This window comes from Apodemus sylvaticus, chromosome 20 (assembly GCF_947179515.1).
Source record: "Apodemus sylvaticus chromosome 20, mApoSyl1.1, whole genome shotgun sequence".
NCBI lineage: Eukaryota > Metazoa > Chordata > Mammalia > Rodentia > Muridae > Apodemus > Apodemus sylvaticus.
The window spans coordinates 47,203,094-47,221,911 of NC_067491.1; positions in this window are offsets into that span (position 1 = coordinate 47,203,094).

Genomic DNA, 18,818 nt, shown 5'->3' on the forward strand with positions numbered 1-18,818 from the left:
GAGGAAGCCAACCTTAGTATCTACTTAACACTAAGAGGAGTTAAGATGACTTTCTGGAATGAGCCTTTGTACAAAGGCACAGAGGCACGAGAGTGTGTGGTGTTTGAGGCAAAGGGAAAGCCATCTGGTGGTGTAAGCAGAAATACCCAGAAGTGGAGAACAATGAGAAACAAGGCAATAGTAGACACCAAAAGCTGACAAAGGGGCTTTTATGTCAGAATAAGAGTTGTGTTTTTCGTGAGCTTCTGTTTGGGAGTGCTTCTTAAAAACGCCCATTCCAGAGATTAACCTCAGACAAGCCAAGTCAGGATCTCTTTTGGATAAATGAGGATACTTGCATTTTAAATACCACTCCCGGAATGATTCTTCACTGTCTTGTCTGCAGCAGTGAGCTCTTACTGTCAGGTTCTGGGACCTCGATGACCAATAGCTCTAAAAGAGGTAATCCATTTCTACTTCTAGGATTTCTGTTAGCCTGCAGTATCTAGTAGGACCATTGTTGCCTTATAACAGGGCAGTTCCATTAAAATTATACATGCATTGCATTAGTCAGGGTTCTCTAGAGTCACAGAACTGATGGATAGCCTTTATAGTAAGGGAATTTGTTATGATGACTTACAGTCTGTAGTCCAGCTCCCCAACAATGATCAGCTGTGAACGGAAGTTCAAGGATCTTGTAGTTGTTCAGTCCTTGAAGGCAAGCAGGAGAAGAGTGAATCTTCCTTCTTCCAAAGTCCTTATCTAGGTCTCCAGCAGAAGGTGTGTTCCAGATTAAAGGTGTGTACCACCACGCCTTGATCTGGGACATGTTTTGCCCCAGGCTGACCTTGAACTCAAAGATTTCCTAGCCTTAGTCTCCTGAGATTCATAGCCACTATGCCTCAATCCAGGTCAGAAACTTGTATCTCTCAGCCTCAAGATCTGGATCACAGTTGAGCCTTCCAATTCTGGATTGTAGTTCATTTCAGATATAGTCAAGTTGACAACCAGGAATAGCCATTACAATCCACCCCTTGTCAACACAAATAATATCTCATGTCCACATGAAAGAATAACAAGGTAATGAATACTCCTAACATGATATAACTATCCCTCATACAACTGCAAACACATTTGTAAAATTACAATGGGGCAATGTCCCTTCGAAACATTCTTGTAGGATCTCAACTTAAATACAAATTGATGTTAAAGAAATTAGAAGAAAGCACAGATAGCTATACAAATGTGTTCTTAACAAAATAAAACAGAAGCATTCATATTACTTTATAATCCTTGTTTCTGAAACTGGTTACGTGGCCTTAGATGGTATTTATAATTTTGGTTGTGAGCCTAGCCTTCAATGGCTGAGCTGTCTCTCCAGCCCTTAGCTGGTATTTATAACTACCTTCCTCTGCTACCCATTCTGTATTTCCTCTGCCCTCTGCAAGTACCTCAGCAGGTGTGGGCTCTTTTCCTGGAGGGATAACCCATACCTTCATTCCTGATGGGTCTGCATCCTTTGCCATCCTGTTTGGATTAGGCTGTTGTAGCTTTCCACTGACTTTAATTACAGAACATGGTAGTACTAAGAGATGCCCTAAGGGATCTCCTGCACTCCAGACATAATCCTGCTTATCTCCATTGTGGAGAGGCAATCCAATTTCTCCATGGTAATCTGGATCTATCACCCCTCTTAACACTGTTATTCCTTTCTTAGCCTGTTGGCTTAAGGGTATTAGAAGCCCAAAATGACCAGGGGAAAGTCTGAGCTTCCAGTTCAATGGAATGTTTGTTGTGGATCCTGGTGGGAGCACACCCCCAACTCTGGAACCAAAACTTCTAGGCCAGCAGAACCTAGAGTTGTGGGAACAGGAAGCAAAAATTTTCCTTGAGGGTCACCAGGAGTGATAGTGAATGAAACTATTCCTTTTCCACCCCTCCATTCCTGGGCCCATGGATCCTGGCTATGGGAGAAACTGTATCATATATTGGACACTGATTCAAAGTATATACTACCTTCTGAAGAACTCTGCCCCAGCCCTCCATGCTGCTGCCACATAATTGGTTCTGTAACTGTGTCTTCAAAAGTCCATTCCATCTTTCTATTAGACCAGCTTCTTCAGGATGATGGGAACATGGTAAGACCAGTGAATTCCATGATCATGGGCCCATTGTCACACTTCTTTGACTGTGAAATGAGTTCCTTGGGTCAGTCAGAAACAATACTGTGTGGAACACCATGATGGCGGATAAAGCATTCTATAAGTACACGGATGGTGGTTTTGGCAGTATCACAATGTTCAGGAAAGGCAAATCCATGACCAGAATAAGTGTCTACTCCAGTAAGAACAAAACATTGTCCTTTCCATGGAGGAAGTGGTCCAATGTAGTCAACCTGCCACCAGGTTGCTGACTGGTCACCTTGAGGAATGGTGCCATACATAGGTCTCAGTGATGGGCTCTGCTGTTGGCAGATTTGTCATTCAACAGCAGCGATAGCCAGGTCAGCCTTGGTAAGTGGAACTCTGTGTTGCTGAGCCCAAGCATAACCTCCGTCTCAGCCACCATGGCCACTTTGTTTTTGTGCCCATTGAGCAGTGACAGGGATGGCTGGGGAAAGAGGTTGACTGTCCACAGAATGGGTCGTCCTATCCACTTGGTTACTCAACTCCTTCTCAGCTGAAGTCACCTTTTGGTGAGCATTTACATGGGACACAAATATCTTCACATCCTTTGCCCATTTAGAGAGCTATCCCTATACTTCGTCCCCAGATGTCTTTCTCACCAATTTTCCAATCGTGATATTTCTAAGTCTCTGACCCTCCATCCAATCCATTGAGCTACTTGAGATATATAGAACATTGAAACAATATCATCTCATCTAGACTTTGCTCTCTTTATAGAGCACAGGTAGAATAGATTTAATATAAATCTCAAGGGCCCTAGGTTTTTCAGAATGGTAAATTAGCATTGGCTTCAATGATAAAAACTCCAGCTTCTTTAATCCCTAACAGGAGAATTAGTCTGACCTTTGAGGCTTTGACAATGGCATTGACATCTCTTTGGCTATAAAAGTCTGACATGGCATCTTCTAGTAGAAGGCTGTTCCATCTGTGCTGAAAGATGATTGGCTATCATGGCCACCTTCCTCATTGGTCGTTTCTAGACCTTAGAAACTTGCTGCATCTTCTACATCAGCACTTCCTGAAAACTTCATTGAACAACTTCTGCTAGAACCAAAATTGCCTTTTGTGGGAGGCCTTTTCCTGTCTCAATTTTCAAAGAACTGAAGATAATCAAGATCTTTTTCCAGATTAGGCTTTGACTAAGGAGAATATAGTGACTGGACTGATTTGCTATGCAGACCAATAGCTTTCTCCATATTAATAATAAGGCTGTCTCAGGTTGGTTTTTTTTTTTTATCATTCATATTAATTCCCTTCAAAAAGTTCTTCTCAAAAAGTTTTTTTTAATAATTGCAAGTTTTAACAATACGTTTTTATAAAAAAATCAGTAAGTATATCATTTAAAAGCTTTTATGGCTTGATTGTTGGGTAGAATGGGTGTAGCTTTGGGCCTGCCTGTGCTCTCTTCATGTCTTCCTTGCCATCCTGAATTCTTTTACCATTTGGGTTTAAATGAGATAGAGGAGATTCTTCTTTCACGTGGGAACATAATACACCACCATGTGTGAATTTACTGTTTTCATTTATTTTTGCTGTTGTATTTATTTATTATTTATTAATTAATTATTTTACATCCTGATCTCAGCCCCTCCTCAAAGTCACCCCCCAGCCTCTCCCCCTACCTTTCTCCCATGAGAAGGGGACGCCCTCCTGGGTATCAACCCACTCTGGTCCATCAAGTCCCTGCAGAATCAGGCACATCCTCTCCCACTGAAGCCCAGTTGGGGGAATGGGTTCTTCAGGGAGGCAAGGGTCAAGGAAATCCCTGACTCCAGTTGTTGTTGGGGGGGGGGGATGCTGCATGAAGGCCAAGCTGCACAGCTGCTACATAGGTGTGGGGTCCTAGGCCCAGCCTGTGTTTATTATTTGGTTGGTGGTTCCGTCTCTGGGAGTGCCCAAGGGTCCAGGTGAAATGACTCTGTTGTTCTTCTTGTGGAGTCCTGTCCTCTTCAGTGTAGAGTCCAGCTCTCACATCCTAACCGTGGGTTCTCTGGAAGGAGAGATGGGTAAGGAAAGGGGGCAAGAGAAATCACATGGAGAGACACAAAAACACATGGCTTCTGGTTTAAGTCTCCATCTTTAATCCCTCTCTCCCAAGAAACAAAGGCAGACCGAGCCCCTCCCCTGAAGGCTGGAAACCAGTTCTTGTTCTTCAGGAGGTGGGTGGTCAGGTTGCTGACTGCTGTTCTTGAGAGCAGTGGGCAGGGGGAAGTCACAATTCCTCCCTTCTATTCTTGAGAGCAGTGGGCAGGGGGAGGTCACACTTCAGGTTCCTCAATCCTTTCCCCAATTCTTCCACAAGACTCCCTGAGCTCCATCTAATGTTTGGCTGTGAGTCTCTGCATCTGTTTCCATCAGCTGCTGGGTGGAGCCTCTTAGATGACAGTTTTGCTAGGATCCTGTCTGCAAACACAACAGAGTATTATTATTAATAGTGTTAGGGGTTGGTGCTTGCCCATTGGTTCTTGCCATGGGCCCAACTTGTCTCAAGTTGATCCAGTCATTGGTTGACCATTTCCTCCCTCTCTGTGTCCCTGCATACCTTGTAGGCAGGTCACATTTTGGGTCAAAGGTTTTTTGGGTGGGTTGGTGTCCTTATCCCTCCACTGGGAGCCCTGCCTGACTACGAGAGGTGGCCACTTCAGGCTCCATATCCCCCACTGCTAGGAGTCTCAGCTAGAGTCATCCCCATAGACTTCCTGGAGCCTCCCCCATCTCAGGTCTCCCATATCCTAGAGACATGACCCTGCTGCCTATTTACAGTCTCTCTCTAGGCTCTCCCTGTACTTGATCCCCCAACTCTGTTCCCATGCCCATCCCTTTTCCCATCTTGTTCCCTCCCTCCCTCCACCTCCAATGTCTATTTTCCTTTCTGAGAAAGATTCAAGCATCCTCCCTTGAGTCCTCCTTGTTATTTGGCTTCTATGGGTCTGTGGGTTCTAGTGTGGCCCATTATTGTGTTTCAGAGGCTAGAGGGAGACATAGGTGGATGGACTGGTCAGGACAAAGATGATGCTTACTTACAGGTTAAGTCTGCCATCTCACATGGGTGTGATTTGCAACACTCCAAAACAATCATGTAGTAACATCAATGGTTATGGATCCAAAATGACTGTAACAGACATAATGAGAAGGTTGGAAATTCTGAGAGTTACTAAGCCGTGACATAGATGCCGGGGGTGATCACACACTGTTAGAAAAGTGATCAAGAAATAGATGTGCTCCGTACAGTTGCCACAGAACTTTAGTTTGCAGGGAGAGAAAAAAAAAAAGCCATTATCTGGAAAGCCCAGTAAAAGCACCCACAATAAAATGAGGTATGTCTAAACTGTACTTGTGCCACAAGTATAAATAGCATATGCGCTGTGACAGTTCTAGGCAACTGTACTTATGTTTTGTTTTCTCCCCTTGATAAAGTCCATACGACCTGGAATTTTTCCACTAGACTGTAAATTCCTTGGAGCAAAGGCTAGTCTTTTCTTTGGAGTCTTCAATTAGTAACCTGTCAAGCAGCTTGCCAGTGAAAACTTATTAATAAATTAAACATGCCATTTTAAGGACTTATTATGATGCAGACGTGGTTCTTGGCACCCAACAGTCATCCTTCAATCTCATCCCTTCAGCCGTCTCCTCAAACATATCTCGTGGTATGTACTCAACATATAAACAGGCATATGAAAGTGAACAAAAGAAGATAAAGCTAATGTTCTCATGCATATGATAACAGTTGTGGAGTTGCTCACAGTCTAGACTGGGAGACAAATGAATGGGAGATTCATAGTGTCATAATGATTAGGCTAAAGTGTGCCCTGAAGAGCAGCAGCTAATAGATTGAGGAATACACGTATCTCTTTTTAAAGGACCTGCTGCTTAGTTTTGAAGGTAAATAGATGAATAAAGCAGAGATAGGAACCCCACAGCACGTACAGAAAATGGTGTGCTACACTGATGATCTTATCCCTCCCAGCTCCCAAGCCCTTGCTCTAACATGTAGAAACCAGCCATGGGCAAAGTCCCCGGTAGCCTCTCCTGAGGATACCGCCACCTGTGTAGCCTCTCTCTGGTTCTTTCCTCATCTTTAGACCCTTCCTCTAGTATCAGGGTCAGGGAGGTGGCCATTTCCCTTGCTCCTCATTGGACTTACCTCCCCTGTAAACGTGCCTCCACATTTCTGTGCTCATGCTCTATGAGAAGCTATTCCTGTAGTTGGCTTTCTCTTGCTCATCCTCTTTTGAATGTCTAGAGACAATATGGACCCTGTTTTCTCAGTTCCTTAAACTGTCCTCCAAGCTCTCTTCCGTTCTGATGCTTAATCTCCAGTCCCTGTAGCCTCTTCTTGTATCTTCACCCTCTCCGTTTTTTACTGAAACATTTCTATCTGTCCATGTGTTACCTTTCCAGTTTATTCTCTTGCCACAACTTAAATGGTTTCTCAACTACAAGAAGCCTACTTTATGTTGTTCCTGTGGGTTTTTTTTTTTGAGTTTTTGAAATTAAAAAACAATTATGTTGTTTCTCTTCTTCCCTTACCTCACTTCATCTCTTCCCATTCTCCCTCTAAAATTCATGGAATATATATATATATATATATATATATATATGCGATATACTCATATATACATATTGCATATATGTAATATTCATGTTTGTGTATGTATATACATATGTGTATATATGCACAACTATATAAATCTGGTCAGTCCATTTAATTTTACTTGTATGTGTATGATTTCAAGGCTGGCCAATTGGGACTACATTCCTGGAGAAGACTGTTTCTCCCACTTCTAGCCTACCTTAGTTGCCTTAGTTCTTTGTTTAGGGACAGGGTCCTTTGAGGTTCCCTTGTCCATGTTAACATGCCTATTGGTATTGTACTTGCTTGGGTCTTGCAAAAGCAGCATATTCTTGAGGTGTCATGAGTGAAGTTTCCCTGTCTTCTCTAGGAGATACAGTCTCATAAATTTCCTAGAAGTCATCATTTTCACCACTCCTCCCTTCCTATCCTCAGTTTTGTACCCCGCGTTTTATTATAACAACTGTAAGTTTGCTTGTCCCCTTTTGTCATACTTGTCTGGCAACATTAAAGGGCTTTTTGCTATGACTGTCATCTGTGCAATATAACTATCATTGGCCTCTACCAAGAAGCCCTTCGTGTCTTCGAGACACTAGAAGCTAGAGGCTAGACTTGCAATGCCTTGCTCCCATCCATTCCCGATCTATACCAAAGTCTTTAAACCTTGCCTTCCCTTAATTACTTTGAATACACTGTCCTTAACCCAAGAAAAAGACTGTTCCTCTACCTGTGCCCTAGATACTCGCCCCAGAACATCATTCCAATGGCCGCTCCCTTCTCCCGGCCCCATCAGCAAGGACTTTCATTGGCTCATTTCCAGTAAACTACACATGTGCTCTGACTTCACCTTTTCCTCTAAAATGAACTCTGCTCTCCCTTTCAGGCAAGTTCCTCAAAAGATTGTCCAGCCTCTCATTTGTAAATCTTAATTTTTTTCTTCTCTCATTCATTGCTGGACATTTTCATAAACTTCAGCACTGATCTCAGGGCCACCTGTGACTTTCATGCTATCACCAAAAGATTCTTACTATCCAACTTGACCTGTAAAAACCATTTGAGAATGTTGATCACCATTTCCTGGTTGGAACCTTCTGTTTGTTCCAGGAAAGCCGAGTCCTCTTCCTTTACCCGCTCTTCATCTTTCTCCACCACGCTGGCCACGTCCTGAGTGTCTCTTGCTAGTCTGTCCTTACTACCTTTATATGGCTACTTTGGGTATCACAACGGGAGCCAATGAACCTGAATTGGAGTTAAAAGTGGGCAGTTAAAGGTGTTTAAAAATATGAGGTTCTTTGGAGGGTACAGTGTGGCAAGGACTTTGGGTTTTTCCTCTGAGATGAGAAACCATGGAAGGGTGCAGAACAAAATCATTCCTGGAGCTCCTGGGGAACGTTAAGTAGGGGAGTCGTATGGTTAGAATCTTATTTTAGGGCAGGCACTCTGTTTGGCACAACACACAACCATGTGTGCCTTTTTAGGTAGGCAAGCTTGGAAAAGTTACATGGCTATAGCAGGCTATACAGCTATACTCCAGTCCCTCGTACCTTTGAGCATCCTGGCCCTGCATCCTCCCATGCCTCAGCAGCTCCTGAGTCCACTCGCATCCGTACCCTCCCTGCTACATCTCAAGTTCTGCCAAACGTCCAGCTACTTGCTCACCTCTTTCATCTCCCTCTTCCCTGCTCTCTGTAAGTCCAGTTTCTTTCCACTCCTGCAATCACTTACTTGACACTAAACTTTAACCAGGTGGCTCTTTAAACACGATGTCTCCTCTGTCTGGAACACACGGCTTTGCTCCTAAGCACTGTCTGGCTAACTTCTGCTCATTCTCACACCACTTCCTTGATCTTCAAGTGTGTATACCACATGCTCGGGGATGGATCGAATGTTTGCCAAGAACTACATGCTGTTCCTGTTAGTAACTGCAGGGGATCTAATTTTGTGACCAGGAGCCTTCCCGATGCAGGTCTGTCCCCACAGCTTATATTCTTAGCAAGGACCCACCTGATTTCTTCCTCTTAAGTCTTCTTGCAGGAGGATGTTTTCCTTTCTCCATTAGACATTCTCCTTCCATAGCTCCGTGTTCCCCTGTGCTTCTCAAGAGCAGCCTCTTCAGAATGTGGCTCACTAAAGGTCATGCTGTTGCTGCATCTCAGGACTCCCGTGGAAATATTTGAGTTTTGCTTTATTTAGTTGTTTCTTGTTATTGTGGCTTTGGAAGGCTTTCTCACAGCCTTCCATATCCCAATCATTAGCAGAAGTTGTACCACTCCATCCTTAGTTTTTTTGATCTGCCCAAGGATGCCATCATTCTGAAGATACTGCCAGCCAGCTCTGCTTAATCTTATATTAGCAAATATACCTTTTGATCAACAGACCAAGTTACTTGCCTGTTTGCGTAGAGCCCTGTTGGAAGTCAATTTAGGGCAGAGCCTGCCTTGACTTCTACTTCAGTGCAAGCCCAATGTTTGCCGCATAGCAAACCCTTAATAAGTGTCTATTGAATGACATTTAGACCTTTGCACTTTCACATCTTTATCTTCCACGAACTCTTGACTTAGGTATAACTCACAACTTGCAGCCTTTCTGGGGCACAGAATTTGTTGGCCTATTCTGACTCTCTAGAGCAAAGATAGGTTCCTGGTCAGAAGAGGAAAAATCCAGGAACAAGTGAGGGGTGAAACAAACAAACAAACAAACAAACAAATCACCACTATCCACGGCCTACTAGTAAGTAGTGTTTGTGTGTGTATAATACAGAACTGTCAATGTATGAACTTCCCGGTGGGTCAAAGGACAATAAAAGTTGTTTGATATATGATACATATCAATAAGTATAAGTAAGCAATGCTGGAAGATGCACCGTTGAGGCAGCAGAAGGCACGGCTATTTCCAGCTGCCTTCTTGGGTCCTGGTTTTGTGTTGCTCATCCGTCATCATGCATAGTTTCTGACAGCAGTGCCCTTCTTATTCTAAAAATGGAATTTCTAGGACTAGTAAAACCCAATCCATACCTAGCAGTTTTGGCAAACTACCAGGAATCTTCTGACATATATGCTCTTGTGCATACTTTCCCCGCCCTGGCAAAAAAATTAAAACATATTGCCAGATCTCATTTACTATGGTGAATTTTGGAAGAAGGCCGAGCAGATCATAATGAACACTGACTTTAAGGAGACAGACTTTACCTGTCCCTTCTTACATTTTTTTTTCACCTAATAAAACAGTCTTTCGAATTTTAAGCACTTACTTTTGTTTTGTGGGTGATTGGTAGATGGCTGAAATTTAATTTTTTTTTCTCAGATAAGTTCTTATCTGTTCTTGGTGGAACAGATAAGAAATAGGCTTCCATTTGCACTCTTTCACATGTTTTAAGATGAAGAGGTCAGAAGAGCACAGAACTGGTTCATAACCCCAGAAAGAAAGAAATGGCTCTTACTCTTACCCCCTTCTCTAGGCCCCATTCCTTAGGAGTGATGTAACCCCTCTGCGGAGACTCAGTTAAGGGAAGGAATTGTAGTCTAATTATTCCAGTGTGTCTGTTTGAGCCTACTGCTAAGTGATCTGGTTTTCTTAAGGCCACTCAGAACACTGGGCCATACATTTATACGCTGCTGGTGGGAGACTAGATTTAGAAAGCCAGTCACCTCAAGGGAAGGGGCCAAAACACATTCAGTCAGAAAGTCCTCGGTAAAGCAATAGATAGCTCAATGTTATTCTCCAAGTTTTTAACATTTTATTAATTAGCTAATTAAATAGTAAAATGTTAAAAGTCTTTGGAGGAGGAAATTCTGTCTCACTTTTCTATTCCTGGGACTTTTACCTAAGGAGGTGACTGATACAGAGGAGCTAGTAGCATTGGAAGTGTTACTGGTCAGCTGACTAGGGTCTTTCTTCTCTACTAGGTAAGAATTGTAGGTATGTGGGAAGCCATTATGGTGCTGGAAAATCTAGGTAAGTGTCTGTCTTAGTTTGAGTTTTATTGCTGTGAAGGGACAACATGACCAAGGCAATGCTTATAAAGGCGAGCATTTAATTAGAGCTGGCTTACAGGTTCAGAAGTTCAGTTCATTATCATCATGGTGGGAAGCATGGCAGCATCCAGGCAGACACGGTACTGGAGGAGATGAGAGTTCTACATCTCCATCCAAAACGTAGCCAGGAGGAAGGTTTGATTGGTGGAGCCTGAATCTAGGAGTCCTCAAAGCCAACCCACACAGTGACTCGCCTCCTCCAACAAGGCCACACCTCCTAATAGTGCCACTCCCTGTGACCCAGCACTGGAGCACATGAATCTATGGGGACCAAACCTATTCAGACCACCACAGCACCCAAGTCCTATAGCTGGGATTCACAGACATAGTGGCTTACAGTTCCTTCGGGCTCTAGGATACGAGGCTGAAGGCTCATAGCTCTGGGGCTTAAGGACCGGCAGCCCTGGCAGTTGTCACCGTTAGCTTCAGTGAGCAGCAAGCAGAAGTATGTGACATCTTCTAGTCCTGCTCTCTCACACAGGCTGTGAATGTCCAGGGTCACAGCTCTTGAGTTCGGATTCTTGGTCCTCTGGCTTGGATAACCTCTGCTTGTCCTCCAGTAAGGAAAGCCTGAAGTGCCCAGTCTCGAGTTCTTTCCCTCATCTGCTTTTCTTCTGTCCATCTCATCCTCCACCAATGCTGCCTCGGCTGTTCTCGGGAGCTCCCCGACAGCTGTGTCACCGCTGTCACCACTGCAGCGTCTGCTGCTGTCCTTCCTTCACTCTGCTAAGGGTGAGAAATCAAATGCAGGCAAGAAAAGACCTCTCTCTAGAGAAGTCATCGAAGGGTCTCAGGTTGCACATCGCAGGGCAGTACAAGCGGTAGTCTTCCTGCCCCACCTGGGTATCCATCCCATAAACAGACACCTAGAAGTGCTTGCTGACAGGAGCCTGAGATAGCTGTCTCCTGAGAGGCTCTGCCAGAGCCTGACAAATACAGAGGTGGATGCTCACAGCCAACCATTGGACTGAGCATGGGGTCCCTGATGGAGGAGTTGGAGAAAGGACTGAAGGAGCTGAAGGTGTTTGCAACCCCATAGGAAGAACAACAATGTCAACCAACCAACCAACCAACCAGACCCCAGAGTTCCTAGGGACTGACCCACCCACCAAAGACTACACATGGAGGAACCCATGGCTCTAGCCGTGGATGTAGCAGAGGATGGCACTTCCGGGCATCAATGTGAGAAGAGGCCCTTGGTTCTGTGAAGGCTAGATTCTCCAGTTTAGGGGAATGCCAGGGCAGTGAGGTGGGAGTGGGTGGGTGGGTGGGGACCACCCTCATAGAAGCAGGGGGAGGGGGGATGGGTTAGTGGGGTTCCAGAGGGGAAATCAGGAAAGGGGATTAACATTTGAAATATAAATACATAAAATATCTAATAACCTAATGAACCTCCACTTGACCAAGGGTTTTTTGATGGCACAAAGTTCCGTGTGAGATGTTTAAAACAATCGCTAACTGGGACAGGGCCTTTAGGAGTATAGTTATGACTCTGTGGTTACTGGCTAGCCTCCTCAGAGTGTCCACTGCTGGCGGGAGGGCGGTCCAGCTACATGCTAAGCTGACAGTCCTCTGCTAGAGGCAGCCAAAACACTAGGGAAGGGTCTGACGGTTGTCAGTTAGGGAGTCCAAGATCCCTGGCTTCCAATACCTGGCTCAAAGAAGAAATGAATATGGAGAGGGTGATTACAATAGACACATCATTAGCAGTGGTTGAGCTGCCCACACCGACTGACACTGTGGCAAGGCTAACTCTGCTCTAGGGAGAGGGACCATGACCTAACCCCTAACCACGAAAAGGAGGCAAGACTTCACGTCATGCCAGTAAGAGAAATGCCAGACCTTGGTTGGGAGACAAGGAAACACGAAAGCCTTCACTGAGGCTTTTCTCATGAAGTCAAGGCAGGGCAAACAGCTTAGGATTAACTAGTTTAAATGACTGTGGAGCTCCTGAAGTCAGCATCAGAGCTGCCATTTGTTTGGAGTAAGAAACACGGCAGACCTCGGTCACCAGCCTCTGCTTAGTTCTGCCCACCTTTAAAGAAAAGGTCTATTTTTTAAAATGCAGGGAGTTTATGCCACTCTCAGCTGCTTTTCATTAAGCTCACCTGGCTTTTTCTGTAGGTGACTCAGCACCTGGACCTCTGAAAGCAGTCAGGTTATTTTGAATCACAGCTTCATCCAGGCATTGAGATGGACCCCTAGCAGCTCCGCATCAGCGTTTCCTCTTGAAGCTTTGTTTCTGGACTTCAAAACAACGTTGGACTTGTGTTAGAACTGATTAAAAAAAAAAAAAGACGAGTCCAAAAGTTATGAGTACAACAGCTCAGAACAGTGGTAGTGTGGGCCAGCATGAGAATCACTCTTCTATCCTGTTTTGATTTCTACTTTTTTTTTCATTATTGGAGACCATACCTTGGGGCCTTCCATGTGCTAGGCAAATGCTTTACAACTGAGCTATTTCCTGAAGTAGAGAAGGACACAGAGGGGGAGAGGGAGGAGGAGGGGGAGAGGGAAGTATGGTGAGGCATCTAATAGTCACCGGACAAAAGGAGACATATTGCTGAGGAAATATGCATATTAAATGGAAACGAAAAATTATTTCTGGAGATCAATGAACAATATCTTGTCTTTCCTCCTTTATTTTCTAGGCTAGATTCCACTAGTTTACCTTCTGTACCTTGCTTTAGAAAGCCTTTCTCCTATGTAACTGTGGCAGAAATGACTGAAGTATCCTGAAGTATCTCAATACCAAAAACAAACCCAGAACCACATAAAAGCCACCAAGAAGAAAGAGCAACCTGGATGTATTAACATTAGGAATGTAACTTTCTCCAGATTGCTGAATAAGGACTCCACATGCCAACGTGTTGAAGGCTAAAGGCTTTACTGGTAGCCTTATTTCCCCTTCCTAGTTTAAAATTTTGGCGGGAGGAGGAGGTGGCAGATATCAGGACACATTATATCAATGTCTGCTACAGGTATGTAAGCAGTTTTGATTTTGCGGTGTCTTATTATTCCAGGATTCTAAGAAATTGTCATTTCAGCCAGGTGGTGGTGGCGGCGGCGTACGCCTTTAATCCCAGCACTTGGGAGGCAGAGGCAGGCGGATTTCTGAGTTTGAGGCCAGCCTGGTCTACAGAGTGAGTTCCAGGACAGCCAGGACTACACAGAGAAATCCTGTCTTTAAAAAATGCTGTTTCTAAGGTTTTAGTAGTGATGCTATGAAATTATTTCTTGTCTAGGTCTTTTTCCTTCAGTGGGTTTAAGGAACAATAATGTAAGGTCTTGTTGAGATTATCTCTGCATTTCTCAGAGGTTGTAGCATTTGGGTGGTATGGTGCAGAAAGGACTTCACACCTTCAGAACTGCTTGTCACACATGAGTGTAATCTATCTATCAGGCAAATCCAGGGAGCGAGAAGACCACTGAAGTAGATGTTCACATGATTTGTTGAAAGTCAAGATCCAGGGGACTCTTACGAGATAAATAGAACAGAGCTCTACATACTACAGGTGAGGGCTACGTCCACACATGTTCTCCAGGGCCAGGCAGCTTGGAGAGGATGCATGATTGAGCCTTCATTACACAGCTTGAGGTACTAGTGTTCAAGTCTGAGGACAACAGCCCACAAGAAATTTGGCAAGGTGCATAAAACCCCTGAGTCTAAATATTATTGAAAAAATGATTTTCTTTGTTAAAATACATCTGCTTTGTTTTAATGAACAAACAATTCATTTTCACTAGGATTAGTGGGAGAAAGACCAAAGAAGTATTGCCATGAAGTTTATTAAAAAGAAACTTATTTTGGTCTACTTTAAACTTGATGTGAACTAAGAAAAGCAATTCCTCAAGATTACGGTCTAAGCAGAAATGAACCAAAATGAACTACTTTCTACATCTTTATCGCTGTGGTAAAAGTCACCATTAGTTACCTCTGGCTTACTTTAGAGGTTGTCTGGGTCCTTATTTCTTTTGTGCACTGTCTCAAAAGCAGAGGTTTCCTAAAACAGTTATTAGAAAGCTCTTACTTGAGATGGCTGCGAAGATTAACCTTAACTTTGGCCGGAGTCTAATCTTGTCTGCAGTTTGCTCAATGATAGGACGACAGCTGTGTTTATAAGAAAGATCAAAGTTTTGTAGCTAAGCACTATCATAAGCAAAGCAGCCAGCAGCTTTTGTCTTTTATTACAGAGAGACTTAATAAAGCATTCTAAATGCAGATGGGAGACATGCTTGTCTCATAAACAATAACTCTACTGCGTTATACAAATTGTAAAGGTTAAGAAACCTGGTGGCCTTATTTTGCTCTCTATTCCTTGTTCATAAGGAGTTTATAAGCTTATATAAGTGTTATGAGTTCCAAGATCTTCTGTCAAAAATTACCCCAGGATGCAAAGCATGACCTGAGAGGCAAGCATGGAAGCAAGTTGATCCAAAGAAATTTCCAGATGAAAATGTCACCAGTTCCTACTCAGAGGGGCAACTGTTTTCCCAAGGTAGTTACAGAACAGCTGAAAAGGTCAGAAAGTAGTTTAATGCTCTAGTTTCCCATAAGGACCGTGTCCACATGTGCAACAGAAACCACTCATGTAAATACATCATAAAACATGTTTTTTTCTTTTATAAAAATGATACCAAAATGAGAGCCTAATGATTTTATTGTATTACATTGCTTAGGTAATAAATGTTCTTTAGAAAGTCATGTTAATTGAAGAAGTCTGGGTCTTTATCTTACAAATACTAAGCATGAGGAGCCCTTCTTCTTTCAGTTGTTGGTCAGGGTTGTCTAGAGATTATAAAACCATTATTGGCTTTTGCCCTTATAGGGTATTGCCTTCATTGCCTACCAGAAGTGGAAGGTTCTCTATTGCTGAGAACAACATGGACTTTGGACATAGGCTCAGAGGACCCAACAGGGCTAGGACAGAAGTAACCAACAGCCTTACCTAACTATAATGCCTATGCACCAATGTGACTAGAATGGTATGGTAACTTTAAGGGTGTAGTAGTGGCACACATATATTGGTGGCAACCAACAGGACTTAAGACCTGCTTAACAAGAGGGAAATTGTGATTCGTACTAGAAACCCAGTCAGTTATCCAGGGCTAGTGGAATCAAGGACTTCGGAGGAAAACTCACGAATAAAAGTTTAGTAAACCTTTATGATTATCCCTAACTATGTTTTAAAATGTTTGTTCTGCCCACAGATAAGTGTAGTCCTCATCCCCTCATCAAGGAAACTTAGTACAAAAAAGAAAAAATAGTACAAAAACCCCACAACCAATCAAAATGGATAGTTGTGGAGTCAGGTTTCAACTGATACATTTATGACATGACTCTCACATCTATGGTTTGGGGGAACATTACAGAAGAGCCGGTGGAAAGATTTTTAAGAACCAGAGGCTCCCCAGAAAGTTTGCTGCGAGAACTGTTTCTATAATAATTTCAGACGCTACATCAATAATGTCTCAAGCAACATGACTGCCTAAACGTGAGCTTACCTCAGCAAGGATAAGTGGCATGTCAAAGTGGATAAAGACCAGGAGGCCTCAACCCTCCACAAGGAACTATAGGCAGCCACTGAGTGTTTGCTTAGAGTAGGAGAAATAGTCTTCTTCAGGGAAGAGCATACTAATTGCTTATCTAACACTAAAACGTCAGCTCAGACAATATACATACAAGTAACATTACAGGGACTGAGCAGGCTGCATTTAGGTGTTTAGGAGTCAAAAAGGCGTCCATAAATCTGAAAAGACAGCAGGGGTTGGGAGTGGGCACATGAAAGGATTTGGAGGGAGAAAAGAAAAGAAGGTGTAGAGGATAGAAATTAAGAACAAGAATGGCGGTAAAATAACAAAACCAGGCCCGTGTCTTAGCGTTATAGTTCTTTAAACGTGCAATTACATTTAAAGATGTAGATGGTTTTCAATCAGCAAGGTGTACTATTGAAGAAACTGCTCCCTGCTGTCCTGTCGCTGAGCGCACGGGCAGTGAAGAGTTATTGGAGCAGAACACTAGTTCTAAGGACTCAACTGAACTGCTCTAAGGGAAACTGAGCAACCGAAAAGTCGTTTCCACCTTGCAAACCTATTTCTGCTGAGAGTAAAGATCCTACTAGTTGGGTCAAACCGAGTTAACGTCTACACTATAGGAAATTATGGAAAGAGTCTGGAATAGATGTTTCTTTCCTTTTGGGGGAATGATAGTATCTTTTAACTCTCCTTTCTGCATTTCTGGGAGTGTCTCCTTCTGGACAAATTAGAAGCAACAACAACCAAGTCACATATGTACAAAAAAAGATGTCAATATTTTTTTCTACTGACATGAAATTTAAAACAGCTTCAGGAAATGTGTCTAGGTCAGTGTCTATAGTCACAAATTATCAAAGTAAGAAACAAACACGAGTGTGTGGTTCTGTGTTTTGGCATGAGAGGCACTGAAATTTCCCAACAGCCAGATCATAAAAGGAGACTAATGACTCCATCATCTGGAAAGGCCGGGATTAGTTCCCGTATCCTGCGGATTTGTGACCTTGTTCAGCAGTGTCAAACAATGCAAGGTCTGACAAACAGGCACAGCTTTTCCTCTTTCCATGATGTCTGTATGTGAGGCCATCCTGAGGGACACTTCAACAGAAGGAAACCCTCTGAGACATGTTTATAAACACAGGGAAGCTAAACCCAGGAAACACTCAATATCAGAAACCAAGTTATTTACCAAGAACCAGAGTGATGACTAACAGGTCCCCATTGGCATTTTCTCCAGTCTGTCTGTCTGTCTGTCTGTCTGTCTGTCTGTGTCTGCCTGCCTGCCTGTCTGTCTGTCTGACTGACTTACTAACTCACTAATAGACAAGTCTGACTCTGTAGCACAGGCTGGCCCTGAGCTAGTGACACCCCCTCTTAGGTCATGGCTTGTGCTTTAGTCCAATAGAAACATACTTCAAGGAACAGGCTTACTAAGGAAAGTGCCAGGACACAACCGAAAAGGATACAATAGAGTGACAGGTGAGAAGCTGGGCAGTATCCAGTGACGTGTGTGTAACTAAGGGCAACAGAGAACTCTGTTCTTCCAACTGAAGGTAAAGAAATCCCTCTCAATTCTTGAAAATGCTTTATTATATAGTAATATTATAATTTACCACTGGAAACAGCATTTTCTCCCCCTTTAGGTTAATACCTCCTGTCCCTTTTTGGCACAACTACATTTAAACATCTATAAGTCATCTTTTTCTAAGAAAGTTACCTTTAATAAACAGATGGCAGTTAAATAGTTTTAACAGCCAAGTCGTACATTCTGGATTTACTCTAGGCAACCCATCCTGGATCTCAACTTCAGCATTCTCATGTCCCCAATCTCAATTCCTAAGTGCAACTAACTTTGTTTTCATATCGCTTCATAAATTTAAGATGACAATTTTCAAATATTTAAATATCTTCTGGATTCTCAAGTGTTTTTATCTTAGACAATTAGGAAAAGTATATATACACTTAAGTTGATACAAGATGATTAAAAATATCTGGATATATGTACACACATTTGGTACTCAGCAAATAACAACAGTATAGTAAGAATTATGGTTTCATTAAAAACCCAGTTATGTTACTCTTTTTGTTTGAACCCCAGGTGTGGGATAAGCGCTGTTTCACAGCAGGTGACTATGACTTGCCTAGTGCAATACAAGGGGCGTGGGTTTTGCCAGATGCAGATAGTTTACATTTGGAATTCTGGGAACTTTCGAAAGGTTACAAAATTGAGAGCACCGAGAGGGCCTTGGCAGCCTCCCGTGCTGCCGTGGTTTGTCAAGTGGTTGTGAGCAAAGGGAGAAGAAGAAACTGGATGGCCTAACAAGAGAAGATTGGACTTGCCTCAAGGAACCTAATGCCCCTAGTCAGCAGGAAGCAGCCTACGGAGATCTACACCCCTTTCCCTCTAATCTCCTTTCTCTCCTACCTAGTGTTCGGGGTTGGAAGGGAGGTAGAGTAAAAAACAAAAACAACCACAAAAAAGTAGCTCAAAACGTACACGACACAACAGGAAAA